The sequence below is a fragment of the Accipiter gentilis genome, chromosome 11, assembly GCF_929443795.1.
Source record: "Accipiter gentilis chromosome 11, bAccGen1.1, whole genome shotgun sequence".
NCBI lineage: Eukaryota > Metazoa > Chordata > Aves > Accipitriformes > Accipitridae > Astur > Astur gentilis.
This window is the reverse complement of record NC_064890.1, coordinates 12,664,686-12,685,784: the sequence shown is the minus strand read 5'-3', so window position 1 is coordinate 12,685,784 and position 21,099 is coordinate 12,664,686.

The window sequence follows — 21,099 nt, the reverse complement described above, 5'->3', positions numbered from 1 at the left end:
TTACGTGACTTGTTATTCTGGTTTTCAGGTGCTTTCCAGAATTCCTCTGAAAAAAATATCGTACCAGATTTTGCCTGATTCTTTTATCATCCAGGTGTGAGCATGTTATAATGACCCTAAGTCCTACATTATAATTGGAAGTATCAGCAAATGAAAAACCTTTCTCTTCATTATCCCGGGTATCTATAGCATTTAATACTTAGAAAACGTAGCTGACTATAGGAAGTGAAATAATTTGTTATTTTTTGGTTTCAGAAGTCTTTAGATACCATTGTAAGCCATTTTCAATTTACTAAGAGGCTGAAGTTACATTCTGCAACAAACAATTGGTAACAACTGCAACAGTGATACTGGATTTTCTGCCTCTTTCTTCTTCCATCTGTCTCCCTCTACCCCCCTAATGAACCAGCCAGTCATTAAAATTTGAAGCCAAGTACAGGAGTAAATTACTGCCCCTTGCTAAGGGAAAGGCAAATATACCTGCAAGCTGGTTGATCAACATGCATGGCTGTCAATCAGTGTGTCCCAAACAGAAGCAGACAATGCATGTGCTACCACCGACCCTGAAAAGTCTAGGGATGCTGAGTGGGAACTTGGAATACAATGTACTTGTTCTGAGAAAAAGGGGCATGTGAGATACTCATCTACAAGAACTAGCCCTCTACTGCTCACATTGTTTCTCTCTTGCTAGTGAAAATGAGGGATGAGTAATAGAGCAGCCAGAAAGAAATAACAGAACTGTTGGTTCTTATGTGCTTGAAGTTGTGATGGAGGGTGTATGTGAGCACATAATGTCATACACCTGAGAACCAGGAATCAGAGGTGAAAATATATATTACATACTAAAAGGCAATCTGTCGTATTAAGTAGAGAAGTGAGGTGAGAATTTTTATTTAAGAAGTCTCTGTTCTGTTTATCTTTACCATTTTGAAGGGAATCAGAATGTAGAACTAAATTGCTATGGCAGCAGTGTATAAATAAAAGCAGATAACATTATGCTACAGGCACAATCAAGAGCTCAGCTGCAGAAAGCAGAGAAGACTGACTTGTGTCTGCCATGTGTTTTAGTTTTATAGCAAGACAGGTTAGGATATCTTAAACCTCATGTTCGATTGGTTATCCCTTCTGTGTCAACATAACCTCATCACTGAGAGCCATGACATCGCATTCGCTCCAGCTTCAGATATGGGGCAGATTTTGTATTCCTGGAGAGGATAAGAGTATACATAGTTATTCAACAATAAGACAAAATGGTATGCACAATCATATGTACAGTTCCTATTCTGGACAGTAGTCAGGTTAGCTAAAATATTTCATCTGGTTCTACTCTGGAGCCATAGACATTGATGGGAAACTCTCAGGAGTTACTATGGTCTTCAGGATTTCACAGGATCTCTGGCACAAGTAACATCCCGAAGATACCTGTACACTATGCTTTTTTTGTGTGTTGCCATCTTCTTTCTAGAACAAAAGCTTCCAAGTTTCTCAAGGTCAGTCACTTGTTCTTTTAAGTCCTTGTCTGCTGAAGTGGCTGCAGACTTGGGAGGTGGGGGACTCTTCAGAGGTTCCTCTCTGAAGAGTTGGTCTTATAACTAGAATACAGATTTGAGAAAGAAACTAGAAGAAGAGGCCATTTGAACTAAAATCGTTCCAGCATCTGTGACCTTAATATTCCTAGAGACTAAATTTATGGCTGTTGGCCTCAGTCTGGCTAACTACTCATTTTTTTCATTGTCCTAGAGTTGAACGTCCTCTTCTACCAATGGAAAATACTGCTATATTCCTTCACCTCAAGGAAGGAACTCACTTCCCAACTTAGAGGAAGACTACGATTTCAGTATTTTTTTCCACAAGTCGTAATATCACAAAACACATTCTTCTATCAACTCTGTATGTTAGTGCTTATAAGGTTGAAAGTGTCTATGGCAATAAAGATAAAAGTGCAAGGAAAATTGGACTTCATTGACAACGTAATTTCCATAGTGATCATGCCCTGACAAGATCTATAGAGATAAATATCAGAGACTCCATTGTTTTGTTTACTGTATGTTTTGTTAGATGAAGCCCAGAGGGAATGAAGGGAAGAAATGGAGACTTGAAAACTTAAATACAAATAATCAGTTATTATCAATATATATTCTGAATAACAAATGCTTTCATGGAATGACCGATAGGTCTGCAAAACTGTCTTCCAAATGTTAATCTGTCAAACTGATTCTGTGAGTGCAAATCTGGAACACTTGTGTGGTGTGTTTTCTTTTTGTCTTTGTCTACTGTGAATCACAGATACTAAAGATGAACAAAACCAATTACAATAATCTACTTCATCTCAAGTCACATCAGGATTGTTTCTTGCAATGTTTTATGTCATATTTTTTCCACCTGTCCCTGGAGATGGGGTTTCTATTATTTCCCTTTAAAGACTATTCCACAGTCCAATAGCCCTTATCATTAAGACCCCCTTTTTTTTTTAAATCATATTCAGCCTCAACTATTCTGTGTGTATCTTCTTGTTGTTACCTTGTGACACATCTCCCTCCTTGATATTTATGCACCTCAGCTGCTTAGAGATAGTTATTGTGTCTTCTCTTTTTGGTTTTCATTTAATACACATATGAATGTGATATATATTAAGTGCAAAAAATGTAAAAGAACAGATTTTATACTGAGGAGGAATCACCTTAGCTCAGCTAGAGCTAAAACACCTTTGGTACTTGTAGTGGGAGTTAATTTAGCTCTTTAAAGTAATTAATGTGATGTTATTAGTGCTTTTAGCCAATGCAGCTACATTATTATGGTGTGGTATACACATAAACAACATTTAGTCTTATTATTTCTCTTGCATAGCTCTTTCTCGTGGAAGGAACAGCTTTGCTCAAAGGATTTGCTCTGAAGATTTATACGCTTACAAACATTTTAGACTTAATACTCAAAGGGTGTTTGCTGTAATTGTTTCTTATGATAAATGTTTCAGCATTTATGCAGTCTTCTTTTTCAAACATCTTTGTTCAATTTATTTATCGTAATCTATTAAGCCTGAAAGCATTTTTCTGTGAGAATTTTAAAATTATTAGATTGAAGCTTCCACTGATAGAAAAAGGAAGCTGAGGCACAGGGGAGGAAATTATTTCCTCATAGGGACACATTGAGTGTGTGCTATTTGGCAAATTGAGCAAGACAAATTTGGGACTGGAGCATAAAATGCTTAGGTTAATGTTCACGTATATGTTCACATATATGAGAGAGAAGTTAACGATGGAATCTCTGTCTCTGATTTTCAAAACTACTTCTGAAATCATTGTTCCTCATTCTTTTTAACATGAACCATGGAAGCTTTATATGTATTTACCTGAGGTCTTTGCATAGTGAAAAATGGTCTTCCTGGCACACTTCCAGAGTCCCAAACTTCTGAATTTTAATCCCACGTTCACCTATGATGCTTATTCGTGTAATTTCTCGCTTTGGGCCAGAGTAAAACCACTGGATGTCGGGTGCCCCAGGTGACCTGGCCAGGACAAAGCTGAGCAGATAGTCAAGACAGAATTTGCCCATCACCCAACCTTCCTCTGGGTGAGACCTGCAGGCTCAGTGAGAAGGGACCCTCCAGCAAAGCAGAGGGGCATGTGCAAATTAGCACTTTGCCTTCGCAAGCAGTGTGGGCACAACTAGTTTCAGTCACATGGCAAAGAAATGTTGGGAACACAGCTGGGTTTGGCTGGCAAAGTCTAGATAAAGTCTACTGTGATTAGATGGTCCTGTAATTCCCAATGAGTAGGTACTTCTCACCATCTTAAGGTGCTCAATTGCCTCTGTAAATCCATCCCTTTGTGCAGCTCTTCCCTTAGGATAGTGTAAAAAAATAGCTTACTGTCAGTGGGCACTATCTGAAGATAACCTATGGAAATGATAAACATTAGCAGGGCACAAGACTACCTTAGAGCATCAAAATGGTACTGATTCTAAACTGGGTAAGCAGTTCCCACTCTGAGAAACCTCCACAGATGTTACAATTTCTAAATCATATTCTGACCACGACCTACTATGTACAGTGGAGACCTAATTAACTTGCTAATATTAACAATAAAAATTATTATGGAAGCGTAGTGTTAAGCAAGAATCTGTTTGCTTTGTTGTCAGAAAGGTTATACCCCTGGCATTTTTAATGCAGAGCCTTTTCATCTTATTATTTGCCTTTCATTTCCTGCTCACAGTACGACATGCTGAGCTCAGTGTTTCCTAATGTGCTAGGAGCACTCTGAGACTATTCAAAGTCCTTTGGCCTCTTGTTCTGCCCCTCAGTCCTAGCCCCAGAGGTATATATTACCCCATGTGGTATAGCCAGGAGTGTGTCACCACTCAATTTTAGTATAAAGCACAATGTTAAATCATATTCTAAATAATTCTGAGGAAGAACTGTTATTGACAGACTCAGGTTAAGTAGTTTGTGTGTTACGTTTGTGCCAGATGGGATATAAAAACCTGTTGGGTGACAGCACTTTATTAAGTAGGAGAGAAAAGATGCCGTGTATGTAAACAGGATTGGTGCCTGAAGGCATTGTGAGGCTTCACAGAATGTATGTAGGTGGGATTTTGATCAGGGATACAATGATGTCAGGTGAAAGATAGTCAAAGAGAATCTTTCCTAATGATAATGACAGAAAGAACAGATAAATTTAGCTAAGTACACTCAGGCACTGCAAGAACAGGAAGGGGGAAAGAGAGACTGTCCAGAAAATTAAAAACCTGTGGATCAAAGAGGAATTAGGTTTCACTTGGTGTCAGTCTTGTGACTCTTGTGATGGACTTCCAGGATTTGAATGTGTGGGTTAGACATCAGTTCCAGGAGTTTGGCCTCTGTTTGATCTGATTACATTAACATCCATTTCTGTTATGAATTCATGCCCCATGTTCTCTACCTCAGCTCAGCTGGGGGACAGTAGGGCGGGTGGTTCTGGGGGATATGGAAGAAGTTTTTCTTTTCCTTCAGGCTTCAAAACTGCACCAGTACTGCTCTATGGTGTGGGCATTTCCTCCTATACTCTCATCCTCGTTTCCCAGACTCGGGTAAGTACTAGCACAATTCTGCATGTATAGGTTGGCTGGCTACCACCAACATATAGTCACTCCTTGTTAATGCAAGCGCATCTGGAAGGGATGAAAGAAAAAGATTTTTGCTGGCACTGCATAGTGCATGGCTTCTTTACTTCAAGCTATTCCTCACTTCACGGAGAGTTCAAGTTAGAGATTTTAATATGGCCATTTTGGTTGCTTTGTAGGTTGAATGGGAAAGAACTCTGTCAGATTTTAATTCTTGTTCCACTAAGAAGCCATTAGAAAACAGAACTTAAAACTTTGTGACAATACTGATATGAAAATTGAAGTAAAAGGCTTGTGAAGGAAAACAAAATAAAGAATCCCATCTGCTTTCTTGGTACTAGTCACTGCTTTGATTATATAACATTACACATCGGGCTCGCTCGTCTTGTAATCCGCAAGCTGGAGGTAATGGAAAAATGGCACGCAGACAAATGTGCCAAAAGGAGCAAGTACAAATAATGTCACAATAATACCAAAACCCTCTCAAGGACCAGGGCCCTATTTTATTGTCCCCGTGCAAACTGAAGTCTGCTAAGGGTGTGAGACTGCACGTGGGGAGCTAACTTTACACACCTCGCGCAGGAGCCTCCATGAGACGCACAGTTGTTGTAGCATCTTTCTTCAGCCAGAGGAGAAGGATGGGCACCTCCGGTGAGGACAAAGCCCATCCAAGCCAGGAATGGCTCATGGGAGTTGCTTGTCTTTCTCCAGTGATTTTACAGGAACCGGGGACAAGTACTCTCACTTATATTGGGTGTCTAAAAATAGGTGAGATGAATCTGAGCTGAAAAGTCCAATGGGCAACTCAGACAAATAATCTGGAAGGATGAGGTAGAAAAATGATCAGAACTAGCAGAAGTACATACTAGTGTCTCCTTGCAGCCTGAGATGATCTGTAGGCTTTTTGAAAGGTTTGGTGGAGCGTGCTAGACAGTATCTGGGAGAGTGGATGTGCTCAGGGAGTCTGTGGACTCCAATGAATAGGAGTAACATGTGAGTTCAAGGACAGAATGCATGTTCTGTATTTAGGAAGTGATTTTTCTGTGGCAAAGATTTGAACCAAACAAGCACAAAAGAATTACAACTGCATGAAACCATGAATTCTTCTCTGCTGTTAACCCATTCTCTTTTTGTGTCGCTATATCAATGGTCTCACAAGTGCTGAACTGGAAATATTTTTTGTTTTCTTCTAACTGCTCTACCTCTAAGGCCTGAGAACCAGGTGACTCTATCGTTTGCACGAAATAAAACCAGTTCAGGGAGAACTGTGGCATGATGGAAGTTCACAGAAAATGAAACTCGGTTTGGAGCTGCCTTCAGAAATACACCACCACGTTCCTGAGTTGCTAACACAACTGGAGTCAATGGACTTGCTGAGTTCACCCAAATTAATTCTGATGTGTTTTGGTATGAGATCAAACCTGGGTCTCATGGGTCTCACAGAATTAAAATGTTTCCAGTTAGCTCAGTATCATTTTGAATCATTAACTCTGAGATGTAATAAAGACCTAATGATACCACTCTTAACTGTTTCATTTTGGATTGTTTTAAAGTGAAAATAGCTACTGTTCTTGGGTGGACTGTCAAGCAACGGGTGAGTATCAGATGTGGTTAGAATAAAGATGACTGCTAAAGTAATAATGCTTGAAGTTCCACTTAAAAGTATTTCAAGACATAGCTGCCCAAAGGGGTGAAAAGATTCCTTTCACAGTTATAAATTTCTCATTCTTTCTTCCCTGGAGTATCATAGGAGTGATGGAGAACATAATATAGCAATTAGGTTCTGCAGCTGAATTCCTCAGCAGAGATGTGTATTGTAGCAGGCAAAAAAATATGTGTTTTTCTATAGTTGTAAAAAAAAATATAGAAAACTACTGACAAAACCTTGTATAGACTGTGGATGATCCCTGTGAGGTTTTATACAAGAAATAGTGGAAGAAATGCATATAAAGCCAACCAGAATCACCTGCCAATTTCTGCTTACCTGGAACATCCTTCAGTATTTTACCTCAGGTCAGTAGATCTTGACCCGTGTTAGTCTGGAGACGCACCATGTCAGGGTAATATATTTTTAAAGCTTTTTAAAAATTATTGTCAGTTGTTTGTCATGTTATGCAGGTGTCAAGAAGAATTACATTTAATTATGTAAATCAAATATTGCAGTTTGGTTGATAAGAGAAGTATCTGATACAGCAACTGCTTTGAGAGTCTTGCCTAATTGTTGTGTCAATCTGACTTGTTTGTTGAGGCAGCCGACTTCATCCCACTAAGACATTCTGTATCTGTTTTCAATTGCCAATTTCTTAGCTGTATCTCATGAGGGAAAAAAGCCCTTTTTAAAACATGAACCACATTCTGTATGTGAGTTGATTAATGCAGATGAATGGTATTATGGAAAGCTAAGAAAAAATGAGCTCTGACTGACAAAACTTAATAAGATTACCACTTCAACGTACTAGTAGTCTTCATTTCTTTCTGATTTCTATTTTCTTTTAGAAGAAGACTAGAAGAAAAAATGAAAAATATCAAAGGCAAGTAAACCCAGATTTGTCACAGTGGATTATTTTGCTTTTATTTGGGACTTTAAAAATTGCAGTTTTAATAACATAAGTTTCTGGCTTTCCTTTCACCTGACCATTTCATTTCAAGGTTATAGTGTAACATTTTCTGAATATCATTAAATAATAGCCAAGATTCTGTGAAGCAGTTAACCCAAAGTAAAGTGAGAGAGGCATTGAAACAATGAAGCCTTCATTTTGAAATAGCTGGTTTGCAAACATTCTTGACAGGAATTAGTTAAGATACAGTAAAAATGTCTCTGGGTGTCTGGGCTTCTAGTTAAAGTTGAAAGCATAACAAAGTCACAATTTGATCACTCCTTCTTGTGTTCGTTAAATCCTGTATTTCCTATGTAGGCATTGCCTCCCCAACAGAATTTGCTCTTAGAAATGAGCTGCTGTTATGTCCTCTATTCTTAAACTGTTGGCAGGTTCCTGTAAAGTACAGTGGCCATAAAATGTGTGCTCTGCTGCTACGGGAATACAGCATCACTCTGACATAATGGTAAGAGTACTGGTAACTTTGCCTAGTATTGATCCCAATAAAGAGGTCTGATCCCAATAAGCTCTGCGGTAGTATTTCTTCAGACTATCACTACACTTCATCTTTTCATTCATAGAAAGAATAGAGGTTGCTAAATATTCAAGTCAACCTCCTCTTTGGAGATCTCAAAAGGCATTATTTCCATAAAAAAAAGGACACGATAGGTTAATACCTTTATGCTTGCCATGTATTAAAATGCTGTAAAAGCATTTGTCTTTAGAGCAATATACTGTACTTTTTCTATCTGAATGAAGTTATGCTCCTAAGCCAATTTTCAGAAGGGAGGCACTAATCTTCCTTGCTTTTCGACCAAACTGACTCGTACATTTGGACTCTTAGAAATGGCTCTTTTGTAATAGACAGTCAGTGAACCCTAATAGTCTTGAGACTACCAGCTAAACTGGTGGTGCATGACCGGGAAAGGGTGCTGCAGAGAAAAAAAAATGAAAAGAAGACGACATCTGAAAGTTGCATACTTCAGTTCAATAGTTCGCTTTTATTAGCATTGTATTTTAATATGTACTTGAGTATCCAGGCATTTATTTTCTTACTGAAAGCTCACATAAGGACAGAAATGGATGAAAGATTAGAGCTGATCTTCAAAGAAACTGGCACAATATTAACATATGAATGAAAATCTAATCCATATTTTAGATCACTGAAGAAAACAAGTAAACGTGAAGTGCTTGAATGATAATGGGCTGCAAAAAAATGCATTCATGTGGCCCAAGAAGAAACTGGAAACGGACAGCAAATGTTTAGGCTTTAAAGATGGTTAAAAACCAAAAAGCGATGTTTTAATTCCCAGAAGCATGGAAGGTATATATTCAAATTTCCATCTATTCCTAGGGAATCACACTTAGGAAAAGTCCAAACTAAAATCTTGATTCTTCTGGTTCTGTTTTAGACATAGGAAGAACATCGCAAGAGCAAAATTTTACTGGTTTCGGATGGCAGAGATCTTGCAAGGTAAGCCTGCAGAATTTGGCCATCATCAAACCCAAACCTATGTAAGTCAGCTCTAAAGTTTGAAGCCTCATCTGAAACTTAAACCTGATCTGAACACAATCACTGACCATCTATCTATAATGAATATAATGAAAACAGACGGGAAACCTTTCTCCCACACAAACTGTCCATACAGTTCAACAGTGACCTATTACCATTGCAGCGCAACACAAATATCTGATAGGATAAAAGTCAACATCATTGGTGCTGAAAAAAGGTCATCTAGAACCTGAACATGGCCGATAAGCACTCTGACCCGTCCATTTATGTGTTTTGTACTGTTGCCAGTTGCTACAACATCTGAACAAATTCCTGGGAAAATAGATTGGCACTAAACCAAAACCTACGGTGGAGGTGTTAAGTTTCTGGCTTTTTGCCTGCTCCACGTTATTAAAATTTTTTCATGCAGTTGGATTTGGGGCAATTTAGGAAAGTGAAGGTTATAACTTCCTTTTAAGTATTTTTCTGGGGGAAAAAAATTATGGTAGAAATTTTATGAAACATTGTCTTTTTATTGTCAGATTCTGGTTTTATCCAGGCCCAGTTGAGGACTTCTTTCCTAGCTAAAGAATGCTCCAGAATGCTTCATAAGCCATTTTTCCTCAGAGAAACAGTGAAACAATCATTTGTCTGCTACCCAAGCTCTTCATTATGTAAAGAACAAATTAGCAATTGGGCAACGACTGGAAAATATTAGATTTTGGGTTGTTTCGTATTTAATATTTCAAAGCATACTTGTTTAACCAAGAGCAAAACTAAGGTCTAAAGTATAACTTTATTCTGTGAAAAAGGAATTAACTGGGAATTCTTCCGGTGTGACTGAAAGAACGAACTCCTTTTTCTGAGTTACTTCATTTGCAAGTCAGATGGATACAGTGTTACAGGAGTCAGTGAAGATACTCTGGTTTTAAAAGAGCAAAAAATTGAGAAAAACCTGGCCCAGAGGATCAGGTATATATCAACATTTCCAGACTACAAAGGAACCTCCAGGTCTTACTACTGCCATAAGAGGCAGAATTAAGGTCTAAGAAGCACAGTCTGTTCCTGGACTGTGTTTCCCAGGCTGAACCAAGCCACGCTGTGTGCAGAAGGGGCATCCCTGTGTCCCAGGGAAGTGCTCAGCGAAGACGGGCTGCTCCCCTTGGGGACAAGGGGACATCTCCCTTAGCTCTCTAGTTGATCCTAGTACTGAGTTATTAATCCCTACACAAGGATGAAGTGGTAATACACTCTCAAATTTCCTTTTTCACATTTAAATAGAATGTCGTATTTGTTAGAAGAACCAGGCTGGAATGTTTATCCCTGAACTTATAGGAGAAAGAAGCTGGTGGAAAGATTTTAAATAGCATTTGAGGATTTATCCTGGCCGTAGGGAGAAAAGTTGGCCTTACAAAGACTAACCCCGTACAAGCCGATGATACAAAACCCCCCTGGTTCAGGGTCCAGAGGTCACCGCTCTGCTTAGCTGCAGGGATTTCAGTGGCTTTACGTGCAGTAAGACTGGAGTAGCAGTGGAGAATGAAGCTCTGCAGAGGGGACTTGCAGCATTACAATGAAGGGAATACGTGCTTAGAAAGGTATTGCAGTTTAAGGAACGGTAAATATCAAAAGAAAGGAAACAGCATAAAATACGATTGGAAGAAGTGAGGGGCACTCCACCCTGGAACTTGACTGGCCCCCGAAGGGGCAGTGCCTGTGCAGAGCTGCGGCAGCTTCTGCTGGGGCTGGGGGAGCTGGAAGGGAGCTCAGGACAAGGCTGAGGCCTGGGGCGAAACACAAACGCACATGCATCGTTTTAAGCGTACAGATAGCCCTGTTAAAGAAATAAGTAAAACCCTTGTAGGTTTGATTCAATGGCAGTGCTCATATATTGAAGCTACTCGTGTACCCTGTACCGAGGTCTGAACCTCGGGTCATGAGGGAGTGAAATCCCTTACTGTCTCTTGACACTTTGGTGAACCACGAGAACGAAGCCTAACAGGGTCAGAGAAGTTTACAGTGGCCAGGTACCCTTCTCAGAAAGTTCCCAACATATTTAGCCACCTTCACAGAATTACAGAAGAGTTGAGGTTGGAGGGGACCTCTGGAGGTCACCTGGGCCAACCATCCTGCTCAAGCAGGGCCACCTTACGGAAAGCTACGTCACACTATCCAAAACCTGAGCGGGAAGGTCTGTTAGGGCAGTTCCCTTAGGGCACGGCAGAAAGGCATTTATGGGTCTGTGCAGAAAAAGCTGCTTTACGGCTGTTTTCATTTTTCTGGGTGTAGAAAATTTTGCTGATTTAGCATTTTCCCCAAACACTAATTCAATTAAAAGAATAAAAGCAGCAACAAATTATTAAAAGCCAGTATTTATTCCCTAAATTTGTGTTGTCTGTAATAAGAGGAATCATCCTTTTACTTTTCTCTACAGTTTTCTCAACTTTATTCTATAAAGCAATCTGGGCGTACTTGTAAGAATCTATCATCAGGCTCATTCCCTTGTGCATGTTATTGCTACTTTATTTTCCATCTTGCAAATGTTCAGAAATGTCAGTTTTCAATAAAATCTTAGCTGGAAATTGGAATTCAGTTATGGCAATACACTCCTAAGTCAAAAAGTGAACCAAACAATTTTCACTGCACTATCTCTCTGCTCAGTCACAGTCTTACAATTTTGGATTTTAGCACAAAAAAATAAAAAAGAGCTGTGAATAAGAAATCTTTGCCTGCTGTTCATCTTTTAAATTATCTGAAATATTTAACTACAAAATTGCTTTTGTCCTCTTCCCCCCAGTACAATATTATTTGAGATTCAGTCACCTGAATACCTGATATGTCCATACTTTCTGTTTGACATTTTTCTCTGTGAATACTGGATAGGATTTTCTTATTATAAAGGTTTGAACTTTAGAGAAACTGTGATATATAAACAAATCTTCTGATTATTTTTCACAATTTACAGCAGCATGAGAATTGACATGTAAATGAGTGGCTCTCCCAGCTGAAAGAAGAGAACATTTACCACTGTGTCTCTTAGAACAGACCTGTGGGAACTTCCCTGTAGGAATTAAAAAAGACAGTTCACATATATTAAAGCAGAACAATTGAGAGAGACAAGAAAGACAAGGTTCTGGGAGATAAGAATAACAACCCTGCTAACCATAGCTGATTTGCATTTAAATATCAGAAGCTAGAGTAAGCAAATAAGAAAAAAATTCCTCACTTTTTTCCTCATGGTTAGTGTCAAACAGTGTAAAAATAAATTATGAGATGGAATCTTAACATCGTACATACACAGGAGAAAATGCAGCAGTACAAATAAGTATTTGAAAATTCCTTTCACTGATAATGGATCATGCACTTTGACATATAGGTTGTAAACTCCCCTCCGGTCAAAAAGTCTGTTTATCTAAATTTATTCCATAGCCCTTATTCCAAAGAAATTGTATGGAGAAATAATGGATTAATGAACACACACACACACACACACACACAACTTGTTAATGCAAGACTGAATCCTACAACGTATTGTATGAGCTATGTGTATGTGAAAAATTAGTAGAATTTGCATTGTGTCTTCTTGCGCCTGTATAAAAGCTCATAAAATTACCAGATAAGATGTGTACACACAGCTTTTTTAATGTACATTTCCAATTCTTGGAATGGGATTTCCTACCTTGACATTCTAACTTGCACTGTTTATCCTTCCTCCATTACATTATTCATCCTTGCTTCCACACAAAACACAGAGCTTTCGGTCTATGCGCTGAAGTTAATTGGGTGAGGATTTTCCACAGGTTGTTTGCTCCTCAAACACGAGTTATGTGTAGGATCATTTTGCCACTCTCCAAGAGCCTGATGTTTAACATGGTACAGTCGGTTTATCTGTGCAAGTATCTATTCACTATGTTTAATCAATCAAATAAAGATATGTTAATGACTTTGCCTCTCACAGTGGAATTGTGTTGATCACTTTGATCCCATAACAGTAACTAAACAAGCAGTTGCCTTAGCACTGTTTTGGTTTACAGTGAAATTTTGTTTCGCCTTCTAATTCTGACCTTGGGTAAGAGTTAAAGTCAATGTATAGTAAAGTCTTTTACTGGACACCTTATAATTTCAGAGATTATTTTTTAACCTTTACCTTAAACAGTTTGGCAGGTAAATATTCCATCTATGAGATTGGAAATCATGCTGATTTGGTTCCTGCCCCGCCTTCTGATCTGCTGAGTGACTATGTGAGTCACTCAGGCCCTAAATTGCATCTCTTGTTTCTGATTTGAGTGTTGTTTTGCCACACAGTAAATCCTATAGAGTCTGAAAGAGCTGCAGTGGGGGAATAATAAACCCCTACGGGGACTACATATGCAGATAATTCAGATGATTGAAATATAAATGCTAGTATCTAACTTAGGTCAACTTCAGCATTTTCTGACTATCTTCAAAGCAAATGCAATAATGGAACAGGTTTGAAAATTGCATTTCTATTCGTTAGTGAATTCCTTGAAACTGTTACTTGTTTGGGGGTTTTAATTGAAAAGAAGTGGGAGATCTTTGCATCAGAAATTTCTCTCTTATCTAATTCCATTTACAATTATTCTCATATATGTTCATATAATCTCATAAATGTTCATAATAGGAAATTTCCAATATTTCAGGTGATCCCCAAATGAGACTGAGATGGGTTACCCAGCTCACTGATGTGAGAGAGAAATCTAATTCTCTCTGTGGCTTCACCTAAATTTGGATGAAGAGTCATAGGCAGAGCATATGAATCTGGAAGAGTAACCTCTGCAGCTGAGGCAAGGACCCAGATGTTATCTTCATGTTGTGCTGGTTACAGATTGAAAACTTTCCTGGCATATTTCAGAACAGACAGTTTGATTTAAAGAACATCATGGAAAATGGGCTCTGCGCTGGCTGCCTGTACCTTTCCCTCTTTATTCTCACCTATAACAAAGAATTCCCTCTGTCATGAACATCCTTTATTTGCCTAGCAGAGAGATTGGGGATCTGGGCAACAAATTTCAGTACACATGGTATTAGGTGCATCTTTTTTATTGTGAAGAACATCAGGATTTATTGTTGCTCTAGGAGAATGTTGACCTTGGCATCTCTTCAGTTAATATTGAACTCTTGGGTCAATAGATCTGGATATTCACTTATTCAGAAGTCAGTATCAACTTAATTGTTATTGGCAGGACATACCATAACAATCTTTGGAGGCTGAAAACTGAGTATTTCTTACTAAATGCTATGAAGAATATCATAGTAAAGACTTGATGCAGTGATGACAAAATTAATCTCACGGTCATAAAATTTTTGTATATGGAGCCACTAGCTGTGTTTGAGTAGAAAAAAATGCTTTAAAATGGACACCAGTCATCAGTACATGTTTGGGGTTTGGTTCTTTTCTTTCGTGTATTTGTTTAGATCAGTAGTAGAAATTATTTCAGTGAATTAGGAACAAACCCAAATTTCTAATTCCCTTTAAAAATGATTACATGCTAATTAAATGAGCACATAACCAATATTTCAAGGGAAGACAAGTACTTCCTTTGTCTGTCTGCCTAGAAATCTGTTAAGCATAAGCACATTCTGAAAGTGTTTTGTTTCTGTTTTTAATCTTTGTGTATTCATCACATACCACGCACACTAAGAGCATTGATCCACATGTGTAGATAACACAGTAAGGCATCTGCTAATAACAATATCCTCTTCTCCTTCTGGTGTAGCATGATGCCATGGTCCTAGCCACAGGGAAAGAAGTGGAATCTGAGCTGCCAGCTTTCACTATTCTCATACTCGTAACCAGGAACTACAATCTCCTGGCTGATGAAGCACACTTCAACTATGCTGAATTTATATGAGATAGCTATAGCACATCACCTACCCAGCTACCTTCAGCAGTGGAGGAGCACTGGACTGTGATACAGAGATAATTCTTCACACCCAGTGTTTAATTTTCTCCTTCAGACTCAGTATCTCATTTTCTTCCTCTTTGACACTGAGGCTTTCATGGGAATGACATAGACACCTTTGTGACTAATGACTTTGCATAAAAGGGATGTATTATATACTTTACAATTTCTGCTCATCAGCAGAAATTCATTTAAAGTTCTGCTTCTTGGAAATGTCTTTCAGTTAAGCTGCTTTTAATATGCCATAAACATAACCATGCCCACTGTGAGGTTGGTGGAGGTTTGGGTACATCACTGTGACTGGCAAAACCCCAGTAAGGTCTCCTTGGTTCTTCTGCAGGACCACTGTGTGGCAGTGACAGATTCATCTCTAATGAACAACAGAACCCAGCACTCCCACTGGGGGTAACAGAAATATCGTTTGCCTTGCACGGAAACAGAGAAGGATGGCAACGATTGCATCTGTTTTTATTTGGGCATATTCATATGTGTCCCTGCTGTTTGGCACTTTCTTTTAACTTCTTGTGTAGTCCTATGCTCGATAGGAAATAAAAATGGAGAAGGAAGAACCTTTCAGGGGCTAGAATCACTGCCTGTGTGATGGTCAGATACCTGATCTATTACCATATATTAGTAACTCCTACACAGTAGAAAGACATCAGTCCTTTTATAGCTTTTGCACCAGCTTCATGAGTTAGGAGCGCTCAGGATGAAGATACAAACAGTTAAACAGGTGGCGAGAGGCTGATTCAAGAAGAAACAGAGATGATGTTATATATAGATAAGCTAATATATATATTAGCACACATAAACTTTCCTTTTATAAATAGAAATCAATTAGTCTCCTGAGATGCCTAGCTTTATTAATTAGTATGATGGACATATCAGTATGCATGCATAGAATTCAGACTGTGTTGATGCCAAACATATAACGATACTGGCCAAGTTAAGCTCTGACAGCACTGTGACCCTAATGATGTGGTTTATGGTGATGTAAATAACAAATAAAATAGGGTATTTCAAGGATCATGCCAAAATACACAGGTAGAGTTCACAAGTGAAAATGTACCTAACATGGCTGTGGAGGTAAAGGAGCATAACTGAGAGACAGGTTTTCCTGCAGTTCTTTTTTTCAAAGATAAATTCTCTGCTACATGTTGTTCTAATCCAGACAATAAGGCTTTGAGTATAAAGAAAATAATCCTTATAATGGGTTTTTCTCCTTTAAGCCTTAGTTTTAATGAAATTTAGTCTACTTAAATCTTGCCTAGATTTAGATTAAGGACATGTAAAATCCCTCAAAGAGTGAACAGCAACCTAGACTGTCTATTCTCCAAGAATATTGCCCCCGTAGGTGCTTCTAATTGTAACATGCCCTTCTGTTTAGCCTAAATGTTCCCTGGATTTCTAAGTGTAGTTGTTCAGTTGCATGGAGCAGTAGGAGTGAGATGAGCTCCCATATCATGTCTGAGAGTGCTCTGTAGCCAGATGGGCACCCGTCTCTGGCAAAATTCCCAGAGAAAGTGCCAATGTTAAAAGGGGCAGCACTGCAACTAGTAATGGTGCTCCCGCTCTCCCCCCTCGTCTTTTTACTTTTTTTGCAAAAAAGTTTAATAATTAAGAGTTGTCCACCAAGAACTTGGGTTCTGTGCCCATGCTTCAGGGTGCTTTGAACTTACCTTACAGGATATTTCATACTTCCTTTCTGTTGTTCAAAAATACAGTGTTCTTATAATAACTCTGACAGCTTTCTGTGACTTTGCTGCGGTGAACTTAATTACAGGATGGGTGTTTACCTGGCTTATCGTTAATAGTCAACAGAAGTAAAAGGCTTATGCAGCATGATAAAGAAAAAAGAAAGGTGGCTGCTTTGAAGAATACAGAGGACAAATTTCCTCCATCAACCTCTAAATAGTTCAACAAATGTAGTATGTGAGGACCCAGCAGACATTTTAAGATGAGGTAGAACAATAAGCAATAGCTAAAAAAAAAAAGAAAGAATGGCACTGAATGTCTTACAGTTACTAGATGTGGAGGCACTTAATGAAATTGCCCTTGCCCATCTGAAGCCATGTTTCTAGTGCCTGATGCATAACACCTAGGATCACAACGCTCCTGCTCTTCTCGCTCTCATTACATGTGTTGGTTTTGGCTGGGGTAGAGTTAATTTTATTCACAGTAGCTAGTATGGGGCTATGTTTTGGATTTGTGCTGAAAACCGTGTTGATAACACAGAGATGTGTTCGTTACTGCTGAGCAGGGCTTGCCCAGAGCCAAGGGCTCTTCTGCCTCTCACCCCACCCCACCAGCGAGGAGGCTGGGGGGGCACAAGGAGTTGGGAGGGGACACAGCCGGGACCCCAGCTGGCCCAAGGGACATTCCAGACCATATGACATCGTGCTCAGCATATAAAGCTGTGGGAAGAAGGAGGAAGGCGGGACATTAGGAGTGATGGCGTTTGTCTTCCCAAGTCACCGTTAGGCGTGATGGAGCCCCGCTGTCCTGGAGATGGATGAGCACCTGCCTGCCCATGGGAATTGGGCAATGAATTCCTTGGTTTGCTTTGCTTGTGTGCACGGCTTTTGCTCTACCTGTAGAACTGCCTTTATCTCAACCTATGAGTTTTCTCACTTTCACTCTTCTGATTCTCTCCCCCATCCCACCAGGTGGGAGTAAGCGAGGAGCTGTGTGGGGCTTAGTTGCCGGCGGGTGTTAAACCACGACATATACTCACCTGCTCAGCAATGGTGGTGGGCAGAAAACTTTCCATACCTGGCTGGCACATTATTCTTGCAGGTGGATGTAATTACATCTGCTCATTTTGGACAGGATTCCTAACAATGCTATGACTATATTTGTTTAAATCTGACATTTTAATTTTATGAGAGGCAAATGTTCTTGCATTCCAGCCAGCAGCATGGTGTGTCCAGGGCATTTCTTCAGCTGGCTGATGTGGGAACGGCATGTTCCACTAGCACTGACACCGGAGCAAGTCTGTCTGCAGCACTGGGGAACTCACAGTTACTTGTGAGCTGAGCAACTCACACTGCATTAGATCTGCCACAGAGTTGTCATTTATGATACAAGACTTTCATTATACTTACGGGGCTGAATTCAGATTTTGTAATATAAACAGAATTCCTGTTTTCAGCAAATCTATTGAAACAGAAGAAGCAGGTACCCAGTTGCCTGGTCTCCTTTTAGACATTTAGGTCCTGCTTTCTTGACTGGCAGTGGTTTGGCTTTAATAAGAGGGGCAACAAAGAAAGCTGATGCAAGAGACTACCTGTTCTCCTGGGATAGTAATCAGTGCTGTAGATTCAGGACTTTCACTTCTTGGGTCACTGCTTTAATTACTGGACTAAAATGCAAAGGACAGAGCAGCAGTCCTGGTCCATTAGGTTCTTGTCCTTAGAAGAGGGCTGAATAGTCTGGATGACAAGTGAATGAACAACCTTGATATTTCTTACTGATTTCTTGTACTCTGCATGGGCACTCACTTTAGGCCAAGTGACTTTCCCTCTGCAGTTTTCAGCAGCACTAGTGAGAGCACAGAAATTTGAGGCAGATATTTTAGGCGTCATGGGCTGCCCCCAGAGTCAAGTGTTTACCATTTTGGTGAGATAATACTTATGTTAGGAACTTCTGTGGGCGAGCAGGATTCTGCTTGGAAGGGATGTGACCAGCAAGCTCAGATGTATGTGTACATCCCAGGAAGCAAAGCCCTAACCAGATTTTAAGGAGGACATCCCCTTACAGGACCCTGATGGTGAGACAGTCATGCAGCCACCAAGTTGGATCTTTGTATTTCTCTCCTGACGGCACAGAAAGCAAATAGGACTTGGGAGATGGTATCTCCCAATCCTCAAAATCACCCCCTCTGTTGAAGCCTGCTGGGAGCACTCATGCAGGTGTGGTTGGATACTGCTGGGATGTTTCTGTTTAAAACAACAGTGTCAATATTCTCCTCTGGTTTGCATACAGCTCTCACCACTGTGCTGCTAAAGCCTTTTGAAAGTACTGTAAGCAACATGACTATCTACCATCATATGCAGTTCTTTTCTTTCCCCAAGGACAAACTTTGCACATGTCTTTGAAGATTATTTAATAAATAATATGCATACTGTGCAGTCTGTGATTGGAAACAATGCTGAAGGTGTGTTTAGAAGGAAAAAAAAAAAAGAGTGAGGTTTCTGATAGTGCCATTGAATGGCTGTGCTGTGGTCTGAGCTTGCCCCTGGAGGTCCTGCCTTCCCAAGCTGTGAGCGTGTACTGGGCAGCTCCAGTCAGTGTCCCCAGCAGCAGAGCTATATGGTGCAGTCCCTCCCAAAGTTTGGGACATGCTAGGACTAGGGAGCTCTTTGAATGGAAAGCTAATTTTGCTGTGGTGAGTACATTAGGAATAGCTTTACCGGGAACAAAAACTTTGAAGCTATTCCTAAACAAGATTCTCTCTCTAGTTTTAGGTATGGAAGATGCCTGCATTCTGGAAACAGCCTTTCACAGGGTGGTCTGTCAGGAATAATAATGCCTGGTGAAAGCTGAACTTCCCAAATAGCAAAATGTTGAAATGGCAGGTTTAAAAACAGAGGAAGTGTTGAAATAACAGTGTTTCAACACCTTTTCTGTCACCATCCCAAGTACCTGGCATGCGAAGGTAACAGCTGTTTCCGAGACATTTGTGAAGATCTTTGGTTGTAGTCTTTCCTTATGGAGGAGTGAAGCGTGTGATAGTGGCATTTTTTAAATTTGTAGTGAAATCTGTTCTTATAAAAAGCACCTGATCAGCAGAACAGGAGATGCATGTCTCTTTTAGGAAGATGTTAGGGTTTTGTTGCTGGGGCAACAGTGGTACATGGGAAACAGAGATTCAACTTTTGACTCCAGCACAGATTTTCTGTGTATCCTTAGGATCAGTTAGGCATTGACTCAGTAAAGCAACTTGATTTTCTGATGGTGTGATTGATAGTATGTGTTTAAAGACATGGTGAAACAAAGACCTTTCTTCTGTCCACATACTTTGTCTATGTTATTTGTAAGCCATAAGCTCCTCAGGACCAGAACTGTCTCTCACTGTGTGTTTGTGCAAATGCCTAAAACAAAACAGGTCTGTGGTCAGGTCCTGGGGTGCTATCATAACACACAAATTAACAGTAGTGGTAAAAACATATAAAGCTTATCCAAGTTAGTGGAAAAACAGCTTTGTCCTTTAATGTGGGGGTTTTTTTTTCCCTTTGAAAAGCCAAATTCTATGATGAAAACTCCACTGAATATAAGTTCGAACAAAATTTGATGCCTAGATTGTCAGCAGATCCATTGGATCAGGCCCCCCTGCTGCCAGAGCTTCTCCTGTCATGCCTTGGAGCAGTCATGTGCTTGAGGGGGTTGGAAGTTGTGTTTCCATGGTTATGTAGCTCCCGACTTTCTTTTAATAACCCAGACAAGAGATTTGTTAATGTTCACTACTGATAATGGGAAGTTACAGAAAAAAATAACTCTCATGGGCTTTGAATTTTGTTCTGCACTGTGCAAAGAAGAAACATCAAGTAAAAAATAGCAACAATCCATCCACACAAGCTAGGAGCTACTCAAAAACAGCAAAATGTGACTCTTATGCCATTGCTTGTGAACAGCTCAAAAGTCAAACCACAATGCATCTGCTACTGTTGTAAATGTACCCTTCCCAGTCTAGAGTATTTACCTTTTGTGGCAAATTTGTGAAGAGCATCACGATATAGAAAGTGTTACTATTGCATTCAATGGTCCATTCTTTGTCTGTGATTGCATCACATTCTAGGGATCCTAATAAAATTAGACTCTATACCTATGAATAATAATATGTTGAGAGAGGCTTTTATTCATCTTCTGCATGAGGGGGTGTCAAGATCCTTATTTTCTGTGGTCGATTGAACAGTAATTGACGTTAATGATCAGAACATGAAGTTACCAATATGGCTTTTGGCTTTTCAAAGTAGTGCTGCAGGGTGAG